The sequence below is a fragment of the Scyliorhinus canicula genome, chromosome 6 (assembly GCF_902713615.1).
Source record: "Scyliorhinus canicula chromosome 6, sScyCan1.1, whole genome shotgun sequence".
Lineage (NCBI taxonomy): Eukaryota > Metazoa > Chordata > Chondrichthyes > Carcharhiniformes > Scyliorhinidae > Scyliorhinus > Scyliorhinus canicula.
Window position 1 is genome coordinate 158,353,341 of NC_052151.1, and position 25,672 is coordinate 158,379,012.

Genomic DNA, 25,672 nt, shown 5'->3' on the forward strand with positions numbered 1-25,672 from the left:
ACTTATACACTTATAGAATTGGTTTAGTATTGTTTAATATGCATTGCAACAAAAATATTTTTTGCTGAGAATTTTGTATATTTTTCTCTGGTCTGTCCTTTGCATGCTGTTCTCTGCTTCTTTTGAAATAAGCTGTAAAGAAAAAGAAGGAAGTGTTATTAATGTTGAAGAGGCTGATGTACCAAGAACAGCAGCTTATTGTTCTATTTTTCAGGTGATATGTTCTGGTCTCCTGAGTATTTGCGTTACATAGAACTTGAATTGTTGTTCACCGATGTTCTGATGGGAAATTTGGTAAATGCAACATCTTGATGTGGTATTTAGTCATGTAGTCAAAGAACACCCATGGTTCATGACCACAGTGAGCAGTGCAGCAGCCCTGCATTTGGGCGAAGAAAATTGGGCAAGCTTTCTGCTTTTGTCTGCGATCCAACAATGCCTGCTGGAAGTGCATGCTGGTGCCAACTGTGCAAAACACTACTCACAGCTATGCTGTACAATTGGATCAAGTAGTCACGCGACACTCGATCTCTCCATTCACATGTGAACACACAAAAGGATTTGCAGGACTGGGATTGTCTGCTGAATTATATTTCCGCATACATTGTAGTATAAAAGATGAACCGCAAATATAACAGTGAGAAAAATAAAAAACACTGCGGAGAAAAAAAATGTTATCTGACATTGATGAGCCAGATTACTTAAGAGATCCTTAGTACAAAGTACTGCCCAATGCTGCTACATTGTGGGAAAGAAGAAATTTGCTCAGAACTTGTTTGCATTTGTGACATCCCCTGGCAGAAATGCAACAGAAATTCTAGTGCAGCAATGTGAACATATAGTAGGAATGGATTTAAAATGGATAATATTTATAGGGCAGCACGTACCAACAATTTTATCAGTAAATACAATACCCCAAGGTAAAACAAGGCTCAGAGCATCAGTGTGGGTGCTTATACATTGCTTAAGAATGATGTTCTGGCCTGTTATTTTATTGGCTTTGAAGTTATTTCTTTTGTTTGCTCCTCCTGATGAGTGTTCTTATCTTAACTCCTTCCAATATTGGGTGGCTCACTCCCAGGCCATTGCAAATGGTGCACCTTATCTGGGGCGGCACGGTAGCACAATGGTGAGCACTGTTTCTTCACAGCTCCAGAGATCCAGGTTCGATTCCCGGCTTGAGTCATTGTCTGTGTGGAGTCTGCATGTTCTCCCTGTGTCTGCATGGGATTCCTCCGGGTGCTCTGGTTTCCTCCCACAAGTCCCAGAAGACATGCTGTTAGGTAATTTGGACATTCTGAATTCTCTCTCTGTGTACTCGAACTGGCGCCAGAATGTGGCGACTAGAGGCTTTTCATAGTAACTTCATTGCAGTGTTAATGTAAGCCTACTTGTGACAGTAAAAGATTATATTATTATTATCCTATTCTGGTAAGTGTGCAAGAGCAGCAGTAGGTTAGTGATTGACAGAGATGGAGATCGGGGGGAATAGGCAGTGATGGAGTTCATCACATGTCATAGGCGGTTTGGGTCAGTTAAGAGTTAATAAAAGCCTGAATCCTGATCCCAATCTAATCCATCCACTTTTGGTTTTACACAATGGCATGAAGGTGCCAAGCAACCAACCCACTTTCAGGAGGCATGTTGGGGGCACCATTGATTTTGTAAGGAAGCTGGGTGCCTCATTTTAATTTATGAGTTAAAATTTAATGTTGGATGGCCATGTTCCCTGGGCCTCTGGAAACCCATTTGCTAAATCCAGGTGACGGGTTGCAGGAACAGAAGATAATCAATCAGCTTTCAGCTGCCCTATTGGATTCAGCATGCCTGCCTGGCCAACCCGTCCTGGTCAATCAGAAACCTATCTGACCATTCCAATCTTCTTCCTACCTGCCTCCCATAAGCCTCTGATCATCTCTCCACTCCGCCTCTGATCTCCCTCCCATCCCCAGAATTGTGACCCCATGTGATTAATCCTCCCTGTCAATTAGGATAGATTCCAGGTGGGGACCCTGTCAGTGATGTTGCATGTTACACAGTTAAAACTCCACATAATGCAGGGGACCCTGACCTCTGACTTCTTGGTGTTCTACTACCCACCTGGCTCCTGTCAGATCAGGAAATTAAAATTCCCCCCTTATGCTCCCTCTGTGGAGAAGCATGTGCCTTCTGCTCAGCAGTCATTATTGGTCAGGAGCTAACCTTTTGGTGATCCTGTGCCCTAACATTCTGGCACATTTCTTTACCTTCTGTCTTCTGACTGAAAGGTTTATATTTTATTTCTTGCTGAACCCCTCTGTTTTGACTGTTGCCCCAGGTTTGATTAGCCACTTCAGCATGGACCACTGAATTAACTTGGGGCCCTGCTGTACTAGATGGCTAGATACCATGTCATACAGTGCACTTCTTAAGTCATCGAGGAGTCTCTATCTAAAAAGAAACTGTGCAGTTTAGATATATTCATTTTCGAGAAACACAGGATTTTTTAAGTTCATTTCCTTGCTCGGACAATAAGCACTTTCAAGACTGAGATAGATTTGTGTTTGGTAAGGGTATCAAGGGATAAAGAGTTGAGGTGCAGGTCAGCCATAATCTAATTGAATGACGGAGCAGGCCCGAGAGGATGAATGGCCTACTTCTGTTCCTAATGTACCTATGTTGCTTGGGTACTTGAGGTCATGTACCATCTATGGCAACTTGAGCAATCAAACCCCTTGCTCCCAGGCCTTTGCTAATGTCACACTTTGTTCTATTGCCAGATGATGCATAAGAATGAGCCAGCCATCGTTCAGCCTTCAATTCTCTCCCTATTCCTGAGAAAATATTTGGCTTCTGCTCTGTTTTTCTCACAGAACAGAGCCAACTTTGTTTTCATTATCACGCTGTTTGTTGGCAGACGTGGAGAGGTAGTGAGACTAAATTCACAGTGCAATGCTTAGCTTCCCACTTCATCCCTGCTGATGTCCGATGCACCATATTTTTTAAGCAAGCCTGGAAATAATCACCTAATAGTCCCACTGCAACCAGTCGGGAACCTCAATAATCTATGCAAGTGGTGGTCCTTTGACATGTTGTAATTTTAGGGTCCTAATGGGTAGCAATAATTTTGCACAAACTGTTCATGAAGCGCCTAACCAGCGAGCAAGATCACTCCAAAAATTCTCCAGCCAAGTTTATTTTTAATAATTATTTTTGTGTGGGACTGGACGAATTCTTCCTCACCAAGCAATAATCAATCTGCTTGTCGCTTGACCCTCATTGACCTTACCTTGTGCCCCATGTGCCAGTCCTCCTCAACTAACTACTGCTAGGTTGGCCCCACAGAGAAGTTGCTGCACTTCCTGTGCCTCATCCCCTTCCTAATTGGCGGGCTGCTTGTCAGCGCTCTGCCTAATATACTGGCTGACACAAAAATTGACTCCTATATGTGGAAACTTACCTGAATGCAGAAGGGGAAACAGCGACAGAGGGATGTTGACAGCTCTGCATGGTGTCTACCATAGAGGAATCCAAGGTGTGCCACATTGGTGCTGCAACACTCAGCAATACCATGTAATTAAAATATATTTTTAACAAATTGATAACAGCTGGCGCAATTGTAGCATAGCATCTTTTAACCTGAAATTTTAAAGTCTCCCCAGAGTCCAAGAGACCTTTTTTGACAAAGAAACTATAATAATGATCTTTATTAGTGGCACAAGTAGGCTTACTGCAATGAAGCTACTGTGAAAATCTAGTCGCCACACAGGCACCTGTACAGGTACACGGAGGGAGAATTCAGAATGTCCAATTTACCTAACAAGCATGTCTTTCGGGACTTGTAGGAGGAAACCAGAGCACCCGGAAGAAACCCAGGCACACACAAGGGGAACGTGCAGACTCTGCACAGACAGTGGCCCAAGCCAGGAATCGAACCCGGGTCCTTGGTGCTGTGAAACAACAGTGTTAACCTCTGTGCTACCAATTATTCAGGCATTTGCTATTCTTTGTATAGATGTCCAAATATCCATTGGAGGGGATACTAATGTGACCATCAGAGTCAAAACTCTCATTTTTGTACTTCTCTCTCATTTGCATCAGTTAACAGTGCCACTCCATGGATTGAGGGGAGACATGTTCTAATCAGTTAAGATACATAGTAAACACCTACAGCAAACTAATGTCATCAAAAATGCTGATCATGAAAGTCCACTTCAAAGGTTAGTGGCATGCTAACACACCGTATCACAGAGTGAAGAAATATAATTTTCCCCAATGAGTTTCTGATTTCAGATGACCTTTCTGCCTTTTTAGACAGATCCACATTGAAAGAGTAGAGGCATCTGACACAGATTGAACATTAGGATCTCTAATGTATCCTTCAGTGACTTGTTGAAGTAAAGCTCCAGCCGCTTTGAAAGGGACTTTAAGAAGTTCAAAGCAAAAAAAAACTAAACTAATTTTGGGAATGGGAAAACCTGTGTCCTGCCATTATTCATAATGAATCAATTTATTGAGTAATTCTCTGAGGACAATTGTACAAAGGTATAAAATAGGCAATAGTCAGTCAGCAGCCTGTTTTACATCTTTCCTGACTTCAATGGAAATAAAATTCAAGAGAGATGAAGTCTGGCTACTGATTTGCTATCACCCATTTTACACTATCGCACAAAATCCTCTACTCTTATCATGGTCTCTATGAACCCCACACCTAAAATGTTATCTGAAGAAGTGCTGTTAAATCAAATTTGTATGTTTGAGGGGAGGAGGACAGGTAGAAAGATCTAGAATCTTGTGAATGTATGCATTTGCTGAGAGTTTGTCTGGGAGTCCTCTTGATCTTGCACCATAACTGCCTGGTACAGTCTTCTGCCTTAAAACAATCAGTGATTGGTTCCTGATAAATGATGCTTCCTGAGAGAACTAAGCAGAAGTTAGACCTTGGAAGTGAAAGGAACTTTCTCTCTTTCTCCTGCTTGCTGAAGTGAAAGAACTGCTTTGTTGTTCTGAAAGCAGTGAGTGCCTGTCACACCCTTTGCTGTGAACCTGAAATAATGCTGAGTCTGCAGTGAAAGTAGACAACCTTGCCAGAGAAAACCAACTCAAGCCCAGAAGAAAGAAGTACCAAACCAAAGCCTTAACTGTGGAAAGACATGGGCTGGATTCTCCGCTGTCAGGATTCTCCGTTGCTCTGGCAGCACACCCATGCCTGGGAATTTCCCGATGGCGTGGAGCTGCCCACAATGGAAAATCCCATTCGCTGGCTGGCAGGATGGAGAATCCCACCATCGGCATGGGTGCGCTGCACCAGAAAAATGCTACGGCGGGATGGAGAATCCCGCCCATTGACTGGAAGTCATCCCAGTGCATCAAAGATCCTTATCCCTTTATTTTTATGAATATTTTATTTTCCTTTTCACCACCATGTTGTTTATCTGCGTGTGTTGGTGTCGAGAGAGTGGGGCGAGTTAGAAAGCGCGGGATGTTGGGAAAGGAGTAATAGATTGTCAGTTACATTTTATGTCCATTTAAGTTTAGTACTGTACATAATAAAAGGTTACTTGTGTTTTAAAGTTACAAACCTGGGCCGGGATTCTCCCTACCCGGCGGGGCGGGGGGGTCTCGGCATAGTGGAGTGGCGCCAACCACTCCGGCGTCGGGCCTCCCCAAAGGTGCGGAATTCTCCGCACATTTAGGGGCTAAGCCCGCGCCGGAGCGGTTGGCGCCACGCCGACTGGCGTCAAAACCGACGCCAACGGCCTTTGACGCCCGCCGCCCGGCGTCGGGGTTGGCTGAAAGGCCTTCGCCCGTTCGCGCATGCGCCGGTGCGTCAGCGGCCGCTGACGTCACCACCGGCGCATGCGCAGTAGCGGGGGTCTCTTCCACCTCCGCCATGGTGGAGGCTGTGGCGGCGACAGAAGAAAAAGAGTGCTCACACGGCACTGGCCCGCCCGCCGATTGGTGGGCCCCGACCGCGGGCCTGGCTACAGTGGGGGCACCCCCTGGGTCCGATCGCCCTGCGCGCCCCCTAGGACCCTGGGGGCCCGCTCGCGCCGCCAATCCCGCCGGCACCAGAGGTGCTCCAATTCCCGCCGGCGGGAGAGGCCTGTCAGTGGCAGGACTTCGGCCCATCGCGGGCCGGAGAATCGCCGCGGGGGGCACGCCGATCGGCGCACAGTGATTCCCGCTCCCGCCGATTCCCGGGTGGTGGAGAATTCCGGCCATGGTGGGGGCTGGATTTACGCCGGCCCTGGGCGATTCCCCGACCCTACCGGGGGTCGGAGAATTCCGCCCCTGGTGACTGTAGTTCACTGGGCTCAACCAAGGACCTTGGGTATTTTAAGTAAAATCCAATTTCACCTGTGTTGCGACTCCTGGTCAAGTAGGTCAGGAAGTGAAAGAGCGCGAGGAGAGCGATGGGGACACAGTGAAAGAGCGTGAGGAGAGCGGTGGGGACACAGTGAAAGGGCGCGAGGAGAGCGGCAGGGACACAGTGAAAGAGCGCGAGGAGAGCGGCGGGGACACAGTGAAAGAGCGCGAGGAGAGCGGCGGGACACAGTGAAAGAGCGCGAGGAGAGCGGCGGGGACACAGTGAAAGAGCGCGAGGAGAGCGGCGGGGACACAGTGAAAGAGCGCGAGGAGAGCGATGGGGACACAGTGAAAGAGCGTGAGGAGAGCGGTGGGGACACAGTGAAAGAGCGCGAGGAGAGCGATGGGGACACAGTGAAAGAGCGCGAGGAGAGCGGCAGGGACACAGTGAGAGCGAGGATAGCGACGGGGACACAGTGAAAGAGCGCGAGGAGAGCGGCGGGGACACAGTGAAAGTGCGCGAGGAGAGCGGCGGGGACACAGTGAAAGAGCGCGAGGAGAGCGGCGGGGACACAGTGAAAGAGCGCGAGGAGAGCGGCGGAGACACAGTGAAAGAGCGCGAGGAGAGCGGCGGGGACACAGTGAAAGAGCGCGAGGAGAGCGGCAGGGACACAGTGAAAGAGCGCGAAGAGAGCGGCGGAGGCACAGTGAAAGAGCGCGAAGAGAGCAGCGGAGGCACAGTGAAAGAGAGAGCGGCGGGGACACAGTGAAAGAGCGCGAGGAGAGCGGCAGGGACACAGTGAGAGCGAGGAGAGTGGCAGGGGACACAGTGAAAGAGAGCGAGGAGAGCGGCGGGGACACAGTGAAAGAGCACGAGGAGAGCGGCGGGGACACAGTGAAAGAGCGCGAGGAGAGCGGCAGGGACACAGTGAAAGAGCGCGAGGAGAGCGGCAGGGACACAGTGAAAGAGCGCGAGGAGAGCGGCGGGGACACAGTGAAAGAGCGCGAGGAGAGCGGCGGGACACAGTGAAAGAGCGCGAGGAGAGCGGCGGGGACACAGTGAAAGAGCGCGAGGAGAGCGGCGGGGACACAGTGAAAGAGCGCGAGGAGAGCGATGGGGACACAGTGAAAGAGCGTGAGGAGAGCGGTGGGGACACAGTGAAAGAGCGCGAGGAGAGCGATGGGGACACAGTGAAAGAGCGCGAGGAGAGCGGCAGGGACACAGTGAGAGCGAGGATAGCGACGGGGACACAGTGAAAGAGCGCGAGGAGAGCGGCGGGGACACAGTGAAAGTGCGCGAGGAGAGCGGCGGGGACACAGTGAAAGAGCGCGAGGAGAGCGGCGGGGACACAGTGAAAGAGCGCGAGGAGAGCGGCGGAGACACAGTGAAAGAGCGCGAGGAGAGCGGCGGGGACACAGTGAAAGAGCGCGAGGAGAGCGGCAGGGACACAGTGAAAGAGCGCGAAGAGAGCGGCGGAGGCACAGTGAAAGAGCGCGAGGAGAGCGGCGGAGGCACAGTGAAAGAGCGCGAAGAGAGCAGCGGAGGCACAGTGAAAGAGAGAGCGGCGGGGACACAGTGAAAGAGCGCGAGGAGAGCGGCAGGGACACAGTGAGAGCGAGGAGAGTGGCAGGGGACACAGTGAAAGAGAGCGAGGAGAGCGGCGGGGACACAGTGAAAGAGCACGAGGAGAGCGGCGGGGACACAGTGAAAGAGCGCGAGGAGAGCGGCAGGGACACAGTGAAAGAGCGCGAGGAGAGCGGCGGGGACACAGTGAAAGAGCGCGAGGAGAGCGGCGGGGACACAGTGAGAGCGAGGAGAGCGGCGGGGACACAGTGAGAGCGAGGAGAGCGATGGGGACACAGTGAGAGCGAGGAGAGCGATGGGGACACAGTGAAAGAGCGCGAGGAGAGCGATGGGGACACAGTGAAAGAGCGCGAGGAGAGCGGCGGGGACACAGTGAAAGAGCGCGAGGAGAGCGATGGGGACACAGTGAAAGAGAGCGAGGAGAACGGCGGGGACACAGTGAAAGAGCGCGAGGAGAGCGGCGGGGACACAGTGAAAGAGCGCGAGGAGAGCGGTGGAGACACAGTGAAAGAGCGCGAGGAGAGCGGCGGGGACACAGTGAAAGAGCGCGAGGAGAGCGGCGGAGACACAGTGAAAGAGCGCGAGGAGAGCGGCGGGGACACAGTGAAAGAGCGCGAGGAGAGCGGCGGGGACACAGTGAAAGAGCGCGAGGAGAGCGGCAGGGACACAGTGAAAGGGTGCAGGGAGAGCGGCGGGGACACAGTGAAAGTGCGCGAGGAGAGCGGCGGGGACACAGTGAGAGCGAGGAGAGCGATGGGGACACAGTGAAAGAGCGCGAGGAGAGCGGCGGAGACACAGTGAAAGAGCGCGAGGAGAGCGGCGGGGACACAGTGAAAGAGCGCGAGGAGAGCGGCAGGGACACAGTGAAAGAGCGCGAGGAGAGCGGCGGGGACACAGTGAGAGCGAGGAGAGCGGCAGGGACACAGTGAGAGCGAGGAGAGCGGCAGGGACACAGTGAAAGTGCGCGAGGAGAGTGGCGGGGACACAGTGAAAGAGCGCGAGGAGAGCGGCGGGGACACAGTGAGAGCGAGGAGAGCGGCAGGGACACAGTGAGAGCGAGGAGAGCGGCAGGGACACAGTGAAAGAGCGCGAGGAGAGCGGCGGGGACACAGTGAAAGTGCGCGAGGAGAGCGGCGGGGACACAGTGAAAGAGCGCGAGGAGAGCGGCAGGGACACAGTGAGAGCGAGGAGAGCGGCGGGGACACAGGGAAAGAGCGCGAGGAGAGCGGCGGGGACACAGTGAAAGAGCGCGAGGAGAGCGGCAGGGACACAGTGAAAGGGTGCGAGGAGAGCGGCGGGGACACAGTGAAAGTGCGCGAGGAGAGCGGCGGGGACACAGTGAAAGAGCGCGAGGAGAGCGGCAGGGACACAGTGAGAGCGAGGAGAGCGATGGGGACACAGTGAGAGCGCGAGGAGAGCGATGGGGACACAGTGAGAGCGAGGAGAGCGATGGGGACACAGTGAGAGCGAGGAGAGTGGCGGGGGACACAGTGAAAGAGAGCGAGGAGTGCGGCGGGGACACAGTGAAAGAGCACGAGGAGAGCAATGGGGACACAGTGAGAACGCGTGAGGAGAGCGATGGGGACACAGTGAAAGAGAGCGAGAAGAGCGGCGGGGACACTGAAAGAGCGCGAGGAGAGCGGCGGGGACACAGTGAAAGAGCGCGAGGAGAGCGGCGGAGGCACAGTGAAAGAGCGCGAAGAGAGCGGCGGAGGCTCAGTGAAAGAGCGCGAAGAGAGCGGCGGGGACACAGTGAAAGAGCGCGAGGAGAGCGGTGGGGAAACAGTGAAAGAGAGCGAGGAGAGCGGCGGGGACACAGTGAAAGAGCACGAGGAGAGCGGCGGGGACACAGTGAAAGAGCGCGAGGAGAGCGGCGGGGAAACAGTGAAAGAGCGCGAGGAGAGCGGCGGGGACACAGTGAAAGAGCGCGAGGAGAGCGGCGGGGACACAGTGAAAGAGCGCGAAGAGAGCGGCGGGGACATAATGAAAGAACGCGAGGAGAGCGGCGGGGACACAGTGAAAGAGCGCGAAGAGAGCAGCGGGGACACTGTGAAAGAGCGCGAGGAGAGCGGTGGGGACACTATGAAAGATCGCAAGGAGAGCGGCGGGGACACAGCAAAAGAGCGCGAGGAGAGCGGCGGGGGACACAGCAAAAGAGCGCGAGGAGAGCAATGGGGACACAGTGAGAGCGAGGAGAGCGGCGGGGGACACAGCAAAAGAGCGCGAGGAGAGCGGCGGGGACACAGTGAAAGAGAGCGAGGAGAGCGGCGGGGACACAGTGAAAGAGCGCGAGGAGAGCGGCGGGGACACAGTGAAAGAGAGTGAGGAGAGCGGCGGGGACACAGTGAAAGAACGCGAGGCGAGCGGTAGGGACACAGTGAAAGAGCGCGAGGGGAGCGGCGGGGACACAGTGAAAGAGCGCGAAGAGAGCGGCGGGGACACAGTGAAAGAGCGCGAGGAGAGCGGCGGGGACACAGTGAAAGAGCGCGAGGAGAGCGGCGGGGACACAGTGAGAGCGCGTGAGGAGAGCAATGGGGACACAGTGAAAGAGCGCGAGGAGAGCGACGGGGACACAGTGAGAGCGCGTGAGGAGAGCGATGGGGACACAGTGAAAGAGCGCGAGGAGAGCGGCGGGGACACAGTGAAAGAGCGCGAGGAGAGCGGCGGGGACACAGTGAAAGAGAGCGAGGAGAGCGGCGGGGCCACAGTGAAAGAGCGCGAGGAGAGCGGCGGGGACATAGTGAAAGAGCGCGAGGACAGCGGCGGGGGCACAGTGAAAGAGAGCGAGGAGAGCGGCGGGGACACAGTGAAAGAGCGCGAGGACAGCGGCGGGGACACAGTGAGAGCGAGGACAGCGGCAGGGACACAGTGAAAGAGTGCGAGGAGAGCGGCGGGGACACAGTGAAAGAGCGCGAGGAGAGCGGCGGGGACATAGTGAAAGAGCGCGAGGACAGCGGCGGGGCACAGTGAAAGAGCGCGAGGAGAGCGGCGGGGACACAGTGAAAGAGCACGAGGAGAGCGGCGGGGACACAGTGAAAGAGCGCGAGGAGAGCGGCGGGGAAACAGTGAAAGAGCGCGAGGAGAGCGGCGGAGACACAGTGAAAGAGCGCGAGGAGAGCGGCGGGGACACAGTGAAAGAGCGCGAAGAGAGCGGCGGGGACATAATGAAAGAACGCGAGGAGAGCGGCGGGGACACAGTGAAAGAGCGCGAAGAGAGCAGCGGGGACACAGTGAAAGAGAGCGAGGAGAGCGGCGGGGACATAGTGAAAGAGCGCGAGGAGAGCGGTGGGGACACTGTGAAAGATCGCAAGGAGAGCGGCGGGGGACACATCAAAAGAGCGCGAGGAGAGCGGCGGGGGACACAGCAAAAGAGCGCGAGGAGAGCAATGGGGACACAGTGAGAGCGAGGAGAGCGGCGGGGGACACAGCAAAAGAGCGCGAGGAGAGCGGCGGGGACACAGTGAAAGAGAGCGAGGAGAGCGGCGGGGACACAGTGAAAGAGCGCGAGGAGAGCGGCGGGGACAAAGTGAAAGAGCGTGAGGAGAGCGGCGGGGACACAGTGAAAGAGCGCGAGGAGAGCGGTAGGGACACAGTGAAAGAGCGCGAGGAGAGCGGCAGGGACACAGTGAAAGAGCGCGAGGAGAGCGGCGGGGACACAGTGAAAGAGCGCGAAGAGAGCGGCGGGGACACAGTGAAAGAGCGCGAGGAGAGCGGCGGGGACACAGTGAAAGAGCGCGAGGAGAGCGGCGGGGACACAGTGAAAGAGCGCGAGGAGAGCGGCGGGGACACAGTGAGAGCGCGTGAGGAGAGCGATGGGGACACAGTGAAAGAGCGCGAGGAGAGCGGCGGGGACACAGTGAAAGAGCGCGAGGAGAGCGGCGGGGACACAGTGAAAGAGCGCGAGGAGAGCGGCGGGTACACAGTGAAAGAGCGCGAGGAGAGCGGCGGGGACACAGTGAGAGCGCGTGAGGAGAGCAATGGGGACACAGTGAAAGAGCGCGAGGAGAGCGGCAGGGACACAGTGAAAGAGCGCGAGGAGAGCGGCGGGGACACAGTGAGAGCGAGGACAGCGACAGGGACACAGTGAAAGATCGCGAGGAGAGCGGCGGGGACACAGTGAAAGAGCGCGAGGAGAGCGGCGGGGACACAGTGAGAGCGCGTGAGGAGAGCGATGGGGACACAGTGAAAGAGCGCGAGGAGAGCGGCGGGGACACAGTGAAAGAGCGCGAGGAGAGCGGCGGGGACATAGTGAAAGAGTGCGAGGACAGCGGCGGGGACACAGTGAAAGAGAGCGAGGAGAGCGGCGGGGACACAGTGAAAGAGCGCGAGGACAGCGGCGGGGACACAGTGAGAGCGAGGACAGCGGCAGGGACACAGTGAAAGAGCGCGAGGAGAGCGGCGGGGACACAGTGAAAGAGCGTGAGGAGAGCGGCGGGGACATAGTGAAAGAGCGCGAGGACAGCGGCGGGGACACAGTGAAAGAGAGCGAGGAGAGCGGCGGGGACACAGTGAAAGATAGCGAGGAGAGCGGCGGGGACACAGTGAAAGAGCGCGAGGAGAGCGGCGGGGACACAGTGAAAGAGCGCGAGGAGAGCGGCGGGGACACAGTGAAAGAGCGCGAGGACAGCGGCGGGGACACAGTGAAAGAGCGCGAGGAGAGCGGCGGGGACACAGTGAAAGAGCGCGAGGACAGTGGCAGGGACACCGTGAAAGAGCGCGAGGACAGCGGCGGGGACACAGTGAAAGAGCGCGAGGAGAGCGGTGGGGACACTGTGAAAGAGCGCGAGGAGAGCGGCGGGGACACAGTGAAAGAGCGCGAGGAGAGCGGCGGGGACACAGTGAAAGAGCGCGAGGAGAGCGGCGGGGACACAGTGAAAGAGCGTGAGGAGGGCGGTGGGGACACTGTGAAAGAGCGCGAGGACAGCGGCAGGGACACAGTGAAAGAGCGCGAGGAGAGCAGCGGGACACACAGCAGCGAGAAGCGAGGGAGGAGATTGCTGCACTATTGGCAATGATCTTTGCCTTCCCACTCTCCACTGGAATAGTAACGGATGTTTGGAGGGAGGCGAATGTTGTTCCCCTGTTGAAGAAAGGGAACTGGGAAATCCCAGGGAATTACAGACCCATCAGTCTTATGTCTTTGGTGAGCAAAATATTGGAATGGAATCTGAGAGATAGGATTCATGATTATTTAGAAAAACATAGTTTGATTAAAGATAGTCAGCATGGCTTTTTGAGGGGCAGGTCATGCCTCACAAGGCTCATTTTATTCTTTGAGGATGTGACGAGAAACATTGATGAAGGTCAGGCAGTGGATGTAGTGTATATGGATTTCAGTAAGGCATTTGATAAGGTTGCCCATGGTAGGCTCATTCAGAAAGTTAGGGGGCATGGGATATTGGGAAATGTGGCTGTCTAGATAGGAAGGCTAGCCGAAAGAAGACAGCGAGTGGTAGTGGATGGAAACTATTCCGCTTTTTGGTCAGTGACCAGTGGTGTCCCGCAGGGATCTGTTCTGGGACCTCTGCTCTTTGTGGTTTTTATAAATGACTTGGATGAGGAAGTGGAAGTAGTAAGTTTGCCGATGACACAAAGGTTGGGGGAGTTGTAGGGTTGAGGGTTGTTGCAGGTACAACAGGACATTGACAGGATGCAGACCTGGGCTCAGAAGTGACAGGTGGAGTTCAACCTTGATAAATGTGAAGTGATTCATTTTGGATGGTCGAATTTGAATGCTGAATACAGGGTTAAAGGCAGGATGCTTGGAAGTGTGGAGGTACAGCGGAATCTTGGGGTCCACGTACATAGATCCCTCAAAGTTGCCATCCAGTTGATAGGGTTAAGAAGGCGTATGGTGTGCTGGCTTTCATTAACAGGGGGATTGAGTTGAAGAGCCGCGAGGTTTTGCTGCAGCTTTATAAAACTCTAGTTAGACCACACTTGGAATATTGTGTCCAGTTCTGGTCGTCTCATTATAGGAAGGATGTGGATGCTTTGGAGAGGATACAGAGGAGATTTACCAGGATGCTGCCTGGAATGGAGGGCATGTCTTATGAAGAAAGATTGAGGGAGCTAGGGCTTTTTTCACTGGAGCGAAGAAGGAAGAGAGGTGACTTGATAGAGGTGTAGAAGGTGATAAGAGGCATGGATAGAGTGGATAGCCAGAGACTTTTCCCCAGGGCGGAAATGGCTGTCACGAGGGGTCATCATTTTAAGGTGTTTGGAGGAAGGTATAGTGGAGATGTCAGAGGTCGGTTCTTCACACAGAGAGTGGTGGGTGCATGGAATGCATTGCCAGCAGAGGTGGTGGAGTCAGTGGAGTACTGTTCTGTACTGCTCTATGTTCTATGAAGTGACTGTGCACTAGCCCAGTGTGTCAGGACATCAGCTAATCCTGAATAACATTCTTTGAAAGGAGTTGGCTTTTGGAGTTGTTGCCATTTGGAAGAGCATGCCGAGAGCTTCTTAAAAGTTGTCATTTTCACAGTCTACTTCATGGAGTACTCCGTTGAATTTTATCTTGAGGATAAAAGATTCATTGTGAATGATTGTAATTTAAAATGAATAGCCATTAGCATACTTACACTTGGTGGTTGCTATATATACGAAACAATGTTATTCTGTGTGAAGAGAGTACATTTCTTCATCATTCTGTCTCTCAAAGGTTGTGAATGGGGCGAGTCATTACAAATACAGTCTCAACATAATATTATTGATGTTAATCATGTTGTGGCATCGGAATAGAGCACACTTGACCCTTCCAGTGCTGCACAAAGACCCCTCTCCTGAGCTTCTGCATCAATTCTTTTCCCTGTTTTCAGCAGTCTTTACTGTACTCTGTTCATTTCAATAGTTTATTATTTAATTGATATAACTACTGATGAAAATATACAAATCATCTTCAAGATTTAAACCATTGTGTGAAGTTCTTTATGGTGGTTGATAGCAACAGCAAATATATTTTAAACAGAAAATGCTGGAAATACTGAGCTGTCAGGCAGCATATGTCGAGACAGAAACGGAGATAATGGGGACAATTTTCCGGCTGAGTTACGTCCGATGCAAATCCTGCTGTGCTGGGAAAATACCAGGAGAGCCTTGAAACGGGACTTACGCTGGGTGCCAAACAGTTTGCAACATGCCGGGCCATCCCAGCAGACGTAAATAGATTTTAATATGCAAGTCGTTTTGACACCGCATCTTCAAGGATCCTCTGTTGCCGTGACATGGCGTCGGCAGAAATCACGTCTGGTCTCCGCAAACAGAGACCAGATGTGATAACTATGCCAGGGAGTTTAGAGGCCATTGTATCCCCCAGGTTGACGGCGACATGGCAGTTTTAAGCAGCGTGCCGGGGGCAGTGGCAAGGAGTGGGGCCTGAAGGGGCACGGAATGAAGAAGGTAGAGCATGAAGGGCGACACAATGTTCCGGAGTGGGAGGGGCGGCAGGGGGGTGGGAGACCAGGCTGGCGAGTGATCGAGGGGGAGATCATTGTTCAGGGGGGCAACATGCCATTAATGGGGGTGGTGGTCCCGATGCCTTTGGTGGGGGGTGGCTTTAATTTCACTTTAACTTCAGAGCGCCCTTTAACAATGGTGTCCCAATCTCTGTGCAACTGGGCCTGCCAGCGTGATAAGGTTCAGTTCCTTCCAAGGACAGTGCAAAGCGCTCCCTTCATAAAATGGCAAGTGTGGGAAAATCTCGTCGGGAAACCTGATAACACAGTGATTTTCTGACTCAACCTGTCACTTGGCCATTTTTTCAATGAAAATTCTGCAAATGGGTGGAATTCTTCCAAGTCCCAGTTGTCACGTTCGATGACGGGCATGGCGGGAGAATACGGTGTGAGGCCCAGAAATTGGTTTCATGCCGGCGTGATTTTGCAGCAGGATCTTCCACTGGAGTCCGCCATGGCCGGTCAGAAACATGCCACAGGCTGATGCAAACCTGATCTGCATCCCATTAATGGGATACAAATGACAGCCTGACCCCCACACCAGATTGTCCACTGTGGCGGGTGGAAAACACGTTGGCGTGAAACATATTTAGAACAATGCGACATGCAAATGTCGGGACTCAAAATGCCTGGAACTGCCTCTGAAGTTCAGGATGGAGCCCCCCCCCCCCCCCCCCCCCCCCCCCCCCCCCCTCCCCCCCATAACTCTTGAAAAGCCTTGAAATCCCAAGATTCTTTGAAATGCTCAGCATTCATTCAATTCAACAGTGCAGCACCTTTAACTATTCTTTGATTAATAGGCTTAGTGGTTTTACACAACAGGCAGGTTTGTGTTTATTTATCTTTCCCTTCACGATTAAAGCACCTGGTTAGCACTGCTGCGTCACAGCACCACGGACCCGGTTCAACTCCGGCCTTGGGTAACTGTCTATGTGGAGTTTCACTTTCTTTTCATGTCTGCATGGGTTTCCTCTGGGTGCCCCGGTTTCCTCCCACAGTCCAAAGAAGTGCAGGTTAGGTGGATTGGCCATGCTAAATTGCCCCTTAATGTCCAGGTTAGGTGGGGTCATGGGGTTGTGGAGATAGGGGAATGGGCCTAGGTAGGGTGCTCTTTCAGATCGTCACCGTAGACTCGATGGGCTGAATGGCTTCCTTCTGCATTGTTGTAATTCCCTGATACTGCTTACCCTCCATTGATCCGAACCACAATGTTTACAAACAACCTTGTTCTGATTGACAGCTGCTGTCCACTTCAAATACGCTAAGTGCTTTCACTTCCTCTTTTCTAACCGCAGCAAGCACTTGGCATTGTTGAATCGCACTAAATGCATATGAACTGTTGGCATGTTCCCACTGGTGCAGGGCAGGAAACCCGCTCTGGCAAAGCCCACTATGGCCCGTGGGACAGGACTGGGGACAGGCCTGCCACCCGGCACCAATCTTATATTTGGCCCGATGTGGGATTCTTCACCCGATTTTAGTGGCGGGGAGCAAAGAATTCCACTCAAAAGATGTGTCTCAATGAGGTGCTGATGATTGGATAGTTGCCATCGGAGTGTAAAATGAAGGAAACAAGAGAGAAATGAGAGGAAAAAGCCAAGTGAACAAAGAAACACCTAAAGAAAGCTGAAGCAGAGGTTATCATCTAAAGTAATTAAACTCAGTGTTGAGACCAGAAGGGTGTAAGGCGCCCAGTCAAAAGATGATGTGCTGTCCCCTGAGCTTTTAGTGAGCTTCACTGGAACACTCTAATATGCCAAGTTAGAAAAGTCACAGTGGGAACAAGGCGGAGGAATAAACCACCAGGTGACAGGGAGTTCACAATCATACTTACAAATATTTCATGTTTTTCATATTTTATCAGATAAAGAATGTTTTCGAGATAGTTTCTTCGAACAACATGTTCTGTTCAGAGGGCGGTTTATGCTAGACCTGGTAGTGTGCAATGGGATAGGATTAATTGGTAACCTCAGAGTGAAGGCACCCCGAGGTAATAGCGATCATAAGATGATTGAAATTTATATTCAATTTGAGGGAGAGAAGAGTGCGTCCAAAACTAGTATTTTAAAATTAAATATGGGAAATTGTGAGGGCATAAAAGTGGAGCTAAAAAATTGAACTGGCAAATATGCTTAGGAGATCGATCCACAGATGTTGATCAACAAGTATTTAAAGGCATATTTCAAAATGCACCAAATAGATACACCAAAGTGCTATTGAGCAAATTGTTGGTGCTACATGCAGACGAAACCCCTAGTTTAGATGGACTTTACCTTAACATCTTGAAAGAAGTGGCTAATGGGATAGTTGTTTTTCATTTTCCAAAATTCCCCGGATTCAAGCAGGGTTCCATTAAATTGGAAGATTGCAAACGTAACTCCTTTATTCAAAAAGGGAGGGAGACAGAAAACAGAAATCCACAGGCTAGTTAGCTGAATGTCTCTCATAGAAAAATTGTTTGAAGCTATTATTAATGATGGTGGGAATGATTTTGTGCCATTTTGAAAATGGCAACGTCGATACAAAATCGCTGGCGAAATCTCATTTTCTGAATTTCCCGGTTGCTCATCGATGACGTAATGAGGTTCCTGCCCTCCATTTAAATACATTTTAATGAATTTTGATAGAGTAAGTGGGGGCTTCCCCGCCATATGTTCCCCCTCATTTAGAATTACCTCCGTCGGTGAGGTGCACAACTGTTTTTAAACATTGTGAAGCAGTTTGAGAGGAACCCTGGGGGCACAAGGGTAAGCATAACCCCCAAGGGAGCGGGACATGCCCTGGCAACCTGGCACTGCCAGGGTAGAGGGGCAGTGCCAGGGGCAGGCCCTCTGAGGAGCTCCATTAGGGTAGCTCCCTAATCTGTGAGGGCGTTTCCCCAGTGCTTGTGGAGGAGGGGCTGAGTCCTTATCTGCGAGGAGGGGGGGTTTTCCTTGTCCATGAGGGAGATCTTCCTTATATTTGTGGGGGAGGGGGGTTTTGTCCTGGTGCGCGAGGGAAGGCTTCCCTATATCAGTATGGGGGGGTGGTTAATATTTCTCTTAGCACAGATCGCCTTTAAAAAGGTTGTCCCGCTCTCTGTGGAGCCAGCATTGCCAGCTCGATCAGGCCCTGCCCCACCAGCATGAGGGCAAAGGCACACTTCCAGATTCTCTGTGCACAGAGTGCCATCGAATCCGCAGAGCAAAACCAGCTGTTCAGCTGAAGAGCTGCCACCGGTTTTCTCGCCTCAGACAGCCCTAGTGCACAAAATTCCGCCTTATCGCAGGTCACTTGGAAAAATTCAAGGCAATCAAGCAGAGTCAACATGGTTTGGTGAAAGTGAAATCAGGGCCGGGATTCTCCCCTACCCGGCGGGGCGGGGGGTCCCGGCGTGTTGGAGTGGTATGAACCACTCTGGCGTCGGGCCGCCCCAAAGGTGCTGAATTCTCTGCACCTTTAGGGGTAAAGCCCTCGCATTGAGGGGCTAGGCCCGTGCTGGTGTGGTTCCCACTCCGCCGGCTGGCGTGAACGGCCTTTGGCGCCACGCCAGCTGGGGCTGAAAGGACTTCTCTGGCTGGGGTAAGTCCGCGCGCGCACCGGAGTGTCAGCGGCTGCTGACGTCATACCGGCGCATGTGCAGGGGAGGGGGTCTCTTCCGCCTCCGCCATGGTGAAGACCATGGCGAAGGCGGAAGAAAAAGATTGCATCCACGGCACAGGCCCGCCCGCCAATCGGTGGTCCCCGATCGCGGGCCAGGCCACCGTGGGGCCACCCCCCGGGGTCAGATCACCCCGCACCCACCCTCCAGGACCCCAGAGCCAGCCAGCGCCGCCAATCCCACCAGTCAGGTAGGTGGTTTAATCCACACCGGTGGGAGAGGCCTGTCAGCGGCGGGACTTCGGCCCATTGCGGGCCGGAGAATCATCGCGGGGGGCCCTCCGACCAGCGTGGCACGATTCCCGCCCTGGCTGAATCTCGGGGGGGCGGAGAATTCGGGACATGGCGGGGGCGGGATTGACGCCGGCGAATCCCGCCCCAGGTTTAATCAATTGATTTGAGTTCTTTGAAGGAGTCACATGTTCTGTGGAAACGGGAAACAGTGAATGTTCATTGCTTAGGTTTATAGCAGGCGTCTGATAAGTTGCCACATCAAAGATTATTGCAGAAAATAAAAGCTCATGGCACAGTGGGTAACAAGTTGATATGGATTGAAGATTGGCTAGTTAATAGGAAACGGAGAGATGGTATAAATGAATATTTTTCTGGGTGGCAGAATTGAATAGGCAAAAATTTGACAAATGGAATGTAATGTGAGCAAAAGTGATATTGTCCATTTTGACAGGATGAATAAAAAAGAAGTACATTATTTAAATGGTGAGTGATTTCAGAACTCTGAGGTACAGAGGGATCTGGGTGTCCTGGTGTATGAGTCACAAAAGGCAAGTAGAGCAAGTAATTGGGAAAGGTAATAAAATCTTAAGTATATCGTCAGGGGAATTGATTACGGAAGCAGGAAGGTTGTGTTTCAGTTGTACAGGGCATTGATTAGACCACATCAGGAGTATTGTGCACATTATTGGTTTCCTTATTTAAGGAAAGATGTAAATACATTAGAAGCAGTTTAGAGAAGCTATACGAGATGAATACTAGGAATGGGTAGGTTGTCTTGTGAGTGAAGGTTGGACAGGTTAGGTCTCTATCCACCGGAGTTTAGAAGAGTAATGGATGACTTGATTGAAAACTTTAAGATTCTGAGGGGTATTGACAGGTTGGATATGGGGTGGATATGTCCTCTAGTCAGAGAATCTAGAATTAGGGGTCGTTGTTTAAAAATAAGGGGTTGCTCATTTAAGACAGAGATAAGGAGAATTTATTTTCTCTCAGAGGATCGTGAGTCTCTGGAACTCTTTCACAAAAGGCAGTGGACAGTCAATTGATATTTTTAAGGCAGAGCTCGGTAAATTCTTGGTCCATATGGGGGTGAAAAGTTATCGAGAGTAGGCAGGAATGTGGGGTTGAAGTTATAATCAGATCAGCCACGATTGTATTGAATGATGGAGCAGATTCGAGGGGCCGAGTGGCCTACTCCTGCTCCAAATTCATATGTTCATAGATGAGAGAGGATGGCATCTCTCAAGTATAAAATTATTGAGTTGAGTATTATTTCTCTACATTCTGCTATATCTAAAAGGGCAAGAACCTTCGGATCAAACTCTGCAGACGATAGTTACCTATAGAGTTGGCAAATCGTAAAGTGAAAGAAGAGTTTAGCAAGAGGATTGTGGTTGACCATCCAACAGGAAGATCAGGAATTGACTGACAGCTCGAGAGATCACTAGGTTCCTTGAGCAGTCTAATAACTTTATAGTCTTGAATAGTTTGGGGGAGGCGGTGGCATACTGGTAATGTCACCGGACTAGTAATCCAGAGGCCCAGGTTAATGCACTAGGGATACAGGTTTGAGTCTCACCATGTCATAAAAACCCATCTGGTTCACCAGTTTGCTTGGGGAAGGAAATCTGCTGATTTTACCTGATGTGGCCTACATGCAACTCCAATCCAATAATAAATTGATGGACTCCTCATGCCCTCTAAAATGGCCTCGCAAGCCACTCAGGTGTATCAAACCATAAAGAAATTAAACCAGATGGATCGCCTGCCATTGACCTTGGTACTGGAAACGACAGAAGCAATCCCAACATTGTCAACCCTGCAATGTCCTACAAACATCTGGGGCTTTGTGCCAAATTGAGAGAGCTGTCCCAACTATATACAACTGCAATCTGTAACCTCATGGCCCGGTAAAGCCCCCAATCTATCATTACCATCAAGCTGGAGGATCAATCCTGGCTCAATGAAGGGTGCAGGAGGGCATCTTGGAAGCAACACCAGGCGTATCTAAAAATGAGATGTCAACCTGAGGAAGCTGCAACACAGGATTACTTGTGTGTCAAACAGTGAAAGCAGCAATAAAAGACAATGCTTCAGTGGCCTCAGAATCAACAGATCAGATCTAAGATCTGCAATCCTGTCACATGCAGGCAGTAATGTGGATGGATAGTTAAACAATTGTATGGAGAAGGCGACTCCACAAATATCCTCATCCTTAGTGATGGGGGAGCCCAGCACATCAGTGCAAAAGACAAGGCTGAAGCATTTTCAACAATCTTCAGCCAGAATTGCCGAGTGGATGATCCACCTTGGCTCCTCCTGAGGTCCCCAACTTCGCAGATACCAGTCTTCAGTCAGTGTGATTAACCCCATGTGCTATCAAGAGATGGCTGAAGGCACTGAATACTGCAAAGGCTATGGGCCTTGACGACATTCCGGCAATAGTACTGAAGACTTGTACTCCAGAACTGGCTGCGCTTTTAGCCAAGCTGTTCCAATACTGCTACAACACATGCATCTACCTGACAATGGGGTAACCTGCCCAGGTATGTCGTGCGCGCTCTACCCAAATGGGAACAGAGTCCCATAGCATACATGATTAGCCAGGTGTTTCCTGCCACTCAGAGTGACGAGAAACATCACGCTAATGAACAGCCATTCAGGTAGATTGGGAGCCTCAGCATGGAACGTGAGGCCGAGGTCACATTTAGTCTCGTCTTCTGCACTCGGAGCTCTGCTCGTTAGAATTCCTCAGTGCAGGGAGAAATTGGGACACCATTTAAAAATGGTACCACAATCTCTTGACCCCCTCCAATATGACCCCTGAACCCTCATCAAAGCCCAACGCACCTATTAGGGGGCCCTCAGCCCCGTGCAGGGTACCCCCGGACCCAATCTTCGTTGTGCAAACAATGCCAGCTTGGCAGTGCCAGCCTGGCACACTGGTGACAGTGCCATGGTGCCAGGTTAGCAGTGCAAGGGTGCCACCAGCAGTTTTAGGGTTTCAGCCTGCCCAGAGGGCAAGCACCTGGGGGCCTCCAATCCCCTGGGAGATCCCACGGGCGGAATTCTCCGCTCCCGGGAAACATCGGGAGGGCCGTCGTGAACTCGGCTGAGTTTCACGACGGCCTCGGAGGCCGCTCCTCGCCCCCTATTCTCCCCTCCCGGCAGGGCTAGGAGCGGCGCTCCGTAACTCACGGCCGCCGGGCGGCGCGCAGAGAGTGACGCGACGGTGGCGCCTATGTGACGTCAGCCGCGCATGCGCAGGATGGCCGGCTCCAACCCGCGCATGCGCGGCTGACATCACGACAGCTGACAGCTTGAACTCGCGCATGCGCGGTGGCCGTCTTCCCCTCAGCCGCCCCGCAAGACGTGGCGACTTGATCTTGCGGGGCGGCGGAGGGGAAATAGTGCGTCCGATTGAGATGCCGGCCTGACGATCGATGAGCACCGATCGCGGGCCTGTCCCCTCCCGAGCTCAGTCGTGGTGCTCATTCCCCAACAGGCCCCCTACAAGCCCCAAAACGGGCATCTCACGGCGATTTCACGACGGCAGCAACCAGGTGTGGTTGCCGCCGTCGTGAAACGGTCGTGAACGGCAGGCCGCTCGGCCCATCCGGGTTGGAGAATCGCCGGTCGCCGTGAAAAACGGCGAACGCCGATTCTTCCGAGCGGGGGGAGGGAGAATCATGGGGGGGCACCAGGGGGTCGTGAAATTAGGCGGGGGGCCCTCCTGCGATTCTCCCACCCAGCGTGGGGAGCGGGGAATCGCGTCCCACAAGTGCCATTCCACCTGGGTCCCCATTTGTGGAGACCAGCACTGAACAACGCTCGCCAGAGGTCTCCAAGGCAAGGGAATTAAATCACGCCTTGGTTAGATCTCGGGATTGCCTATTAGATTAGCTGTCTCACTATAATATGCAGATTTTCCAGAAAGTGATCCCGGCCACAATGGGTGGGATTCACATCATGACTTCTCCCGTGATTGTGTTAGATTATTTCATGGTTGAAATTACTGAGACTTTTCAATTCCAGATTTATTAACTAATTGAATTTTAATTACATCAGGTGCCTTGGTGGTATTTGAACTCCTGTGTTGAGAGCATTAGCCTGGGCCTCTGGATTCCAAGTCCTGTGATATTACCAGTATGCAACCATCTCCAGGCAAATATGAGTGCCTTTGCACTGAAGCTACAGCAATGGAGCAGGAAACACATTAAGGAAATTCACTGTGAAAGAACCTCAACTTTGAGAAGTTGGAAATGAGGAAGTATCTAATGGAGCTGAATTAGAATGGATTGTTAGAGGTATAACGCTGGAATTACAAAGTCAATTTACACAATTTGTTAGGAAACACAACAGAAATAAGAGGAACCCTATGCAGGTAATAAAAGAGAAAATGCAAAAAAAAACAGGGCATTCTTCCAGTATAATGCTTCACCCAGAGGAGGTTTATAATATAGAAGGTGCTATTCAGCCCAACCTTAATGTGCAAGTCCTTGCAAGTACAATCCAAAACGATTGCAAGAGAAGACCCTACTTGTCAAATCTAGTAGAATTCTTTTAAGGATCAGTTTGAATTTGTAGATAAAGGAACTCAGTTGACATTGTTTATCCAGACTTTACTTCAATACCACATAAGTGGTTCTCCAATAAGTTAGAAAAATCTTACAGAATGGTTGGGAAGTTATTAAAGTTGATTGGTATCTGGCTGCATCAAAGGACTTCAAACACCGTCATGCCAGGAACCGGAGTGACTTTAGACTTCCGTTACAATCAAAACTGGGATCTTTGTAACTTGTACAGTTTATCAATGTTGTCAAAATCTGTTGGTCATACCCAGATGGCGAGCATTGCAGTTCATCAAGAGCAGACCAATAAGGTGCAGTAAATTCTTGATTAGTTCGAAAGTGGGGCAGTAACGGTGAATAAAATTAATTATTACTAGCTGGCAAATTGATTACCCTGGATGGGATTCGAGAAGCAGAATAAATACTGAGCTGCAAAGTTCCAAAGACCTTTTGGAGGGGGCACGTCTACTACAGCTTTGGAAGCTCAGATGCTTTGCCCGTATCCTTGGACCCTTGTAATGAATGGGATCTTAGTCTACCTTTTACAAGGCCTCCCTTGTCAGGAGAATGGGACTGGGGATGGGAGTGCCAAGACTGGAGATTACCACATCTACAGCCTCGCAGGTTGTGAATGTTGTGAGCTCATTAAGAAGGGACAGATTGGTCTTGTGAAAGGTGAATATAGGCCCCACCATATGATTTTTTTTTATAAATGTTTTTTTATTGGGTTTTTGAACAAGGTATAATTACAATTATTTACACAAGATAAGAAACATATATACACACATATATCGAAGAGAAGGACACACCCCAACATACCAAAGAGAAGAAAATAATACATAGTTGAAAAAAAAAACAATAAAAAATGAAATAGAATAACTGGTAGGGTATTGTGCACCAGCTCGACAGCGGCAACTCTGTACACCTGGCAAGAATTATTTACACCACGTAAGTAGGCGACTGTTTGCGGGGGGGGGGGGGGGGGGGGGGGGGGGGTAGGGATTGGGGAGGCAAATATACATTTGGGTGCCGGGGAGATAATTACAGTGTGCGATACTTGGCTGTGTTTCGTGTTGTTGTCGCCTGCTTCTCCCGGACGGATCTCGCTGCCGTCTCGCGCTCGCCTCTGCTTCTGCTGCTCCTCCCGTCCTGTCTTTATTTTCCTCGTTCCCCGCTCCTGGAGATGTCATGCATGTTTTGGTATCCCGTGCCTTCCTTCCGGCGGTTTCCTTCCTCCCCGTGGTTCACCTTTCTTTCCTCAGGTTTAGCTGTCACCCCCCACCCCCGTCCCTCCCAGTCCCTCTCTCCCTTTCATGCCTTGGCTACGTTCCCCTGATTCCTGACTACTTTCCCCTGATTCTTGCCTACCTGGCTATTCTTCCTCTTGCTCGTTGGCCACAAACAGGTCCTGAACAGTCGCGTGAATGGCTCCCACGTTCTGTGGAAGCCGTCGTCTGGCCCTCGGATGGTATATTTGATTTTCTCCATTTGGAGAGATTCCGAGAGGTCGGACAGCCAGTCTGCAGCTCTGGGTGGTGCTGCTGACCGCCAGCCAAACAGGATTCTATGGCGGGCGATCAGGGAAGCAAAGGCAAGGGCGTCTGCCCTCCTTCCCAGGAATAGATCTGGCTAGTCCGAGACCCCGAAGACCGCCACTTTCGGGCATGGCTCCACCCTTTTCCCCACCATTTTGGACATTGCCTCAAAGAAGGCTGTCCAGTACTCCACAAGTCTGGGGCAAGACCAGAACATGTGGGTGTGGTTGGCCGGGCCTACTTGGCACCGTTCACATCTATCCTCCGCCTCCGGGAAGAACCTACTCATACGGGTTCTTGTTAAGTGGGCTCTATGTACCACTTTTAGCTGTGTCAGGCTGAGCCTTGCGCATGTGGAGGTGG

The 25,672-nt window shown here is 51.7% G+C and overlaps 1 protein-coding gene across 15 annotated transcripts in view; it reads left to right on the forward strand.

Moving 5' to 3' along the window:
- The window catches only part of LOC119967604 (myelin transcription factor 1-like protein), a 569,116-nt gene that overhangs the window by 124,434 nt on the left and 419,010 nt on the right, over window positions 1–25,672 (forward strand). The gene's annotated exons all lie outside the window — the stretch shown is intronic.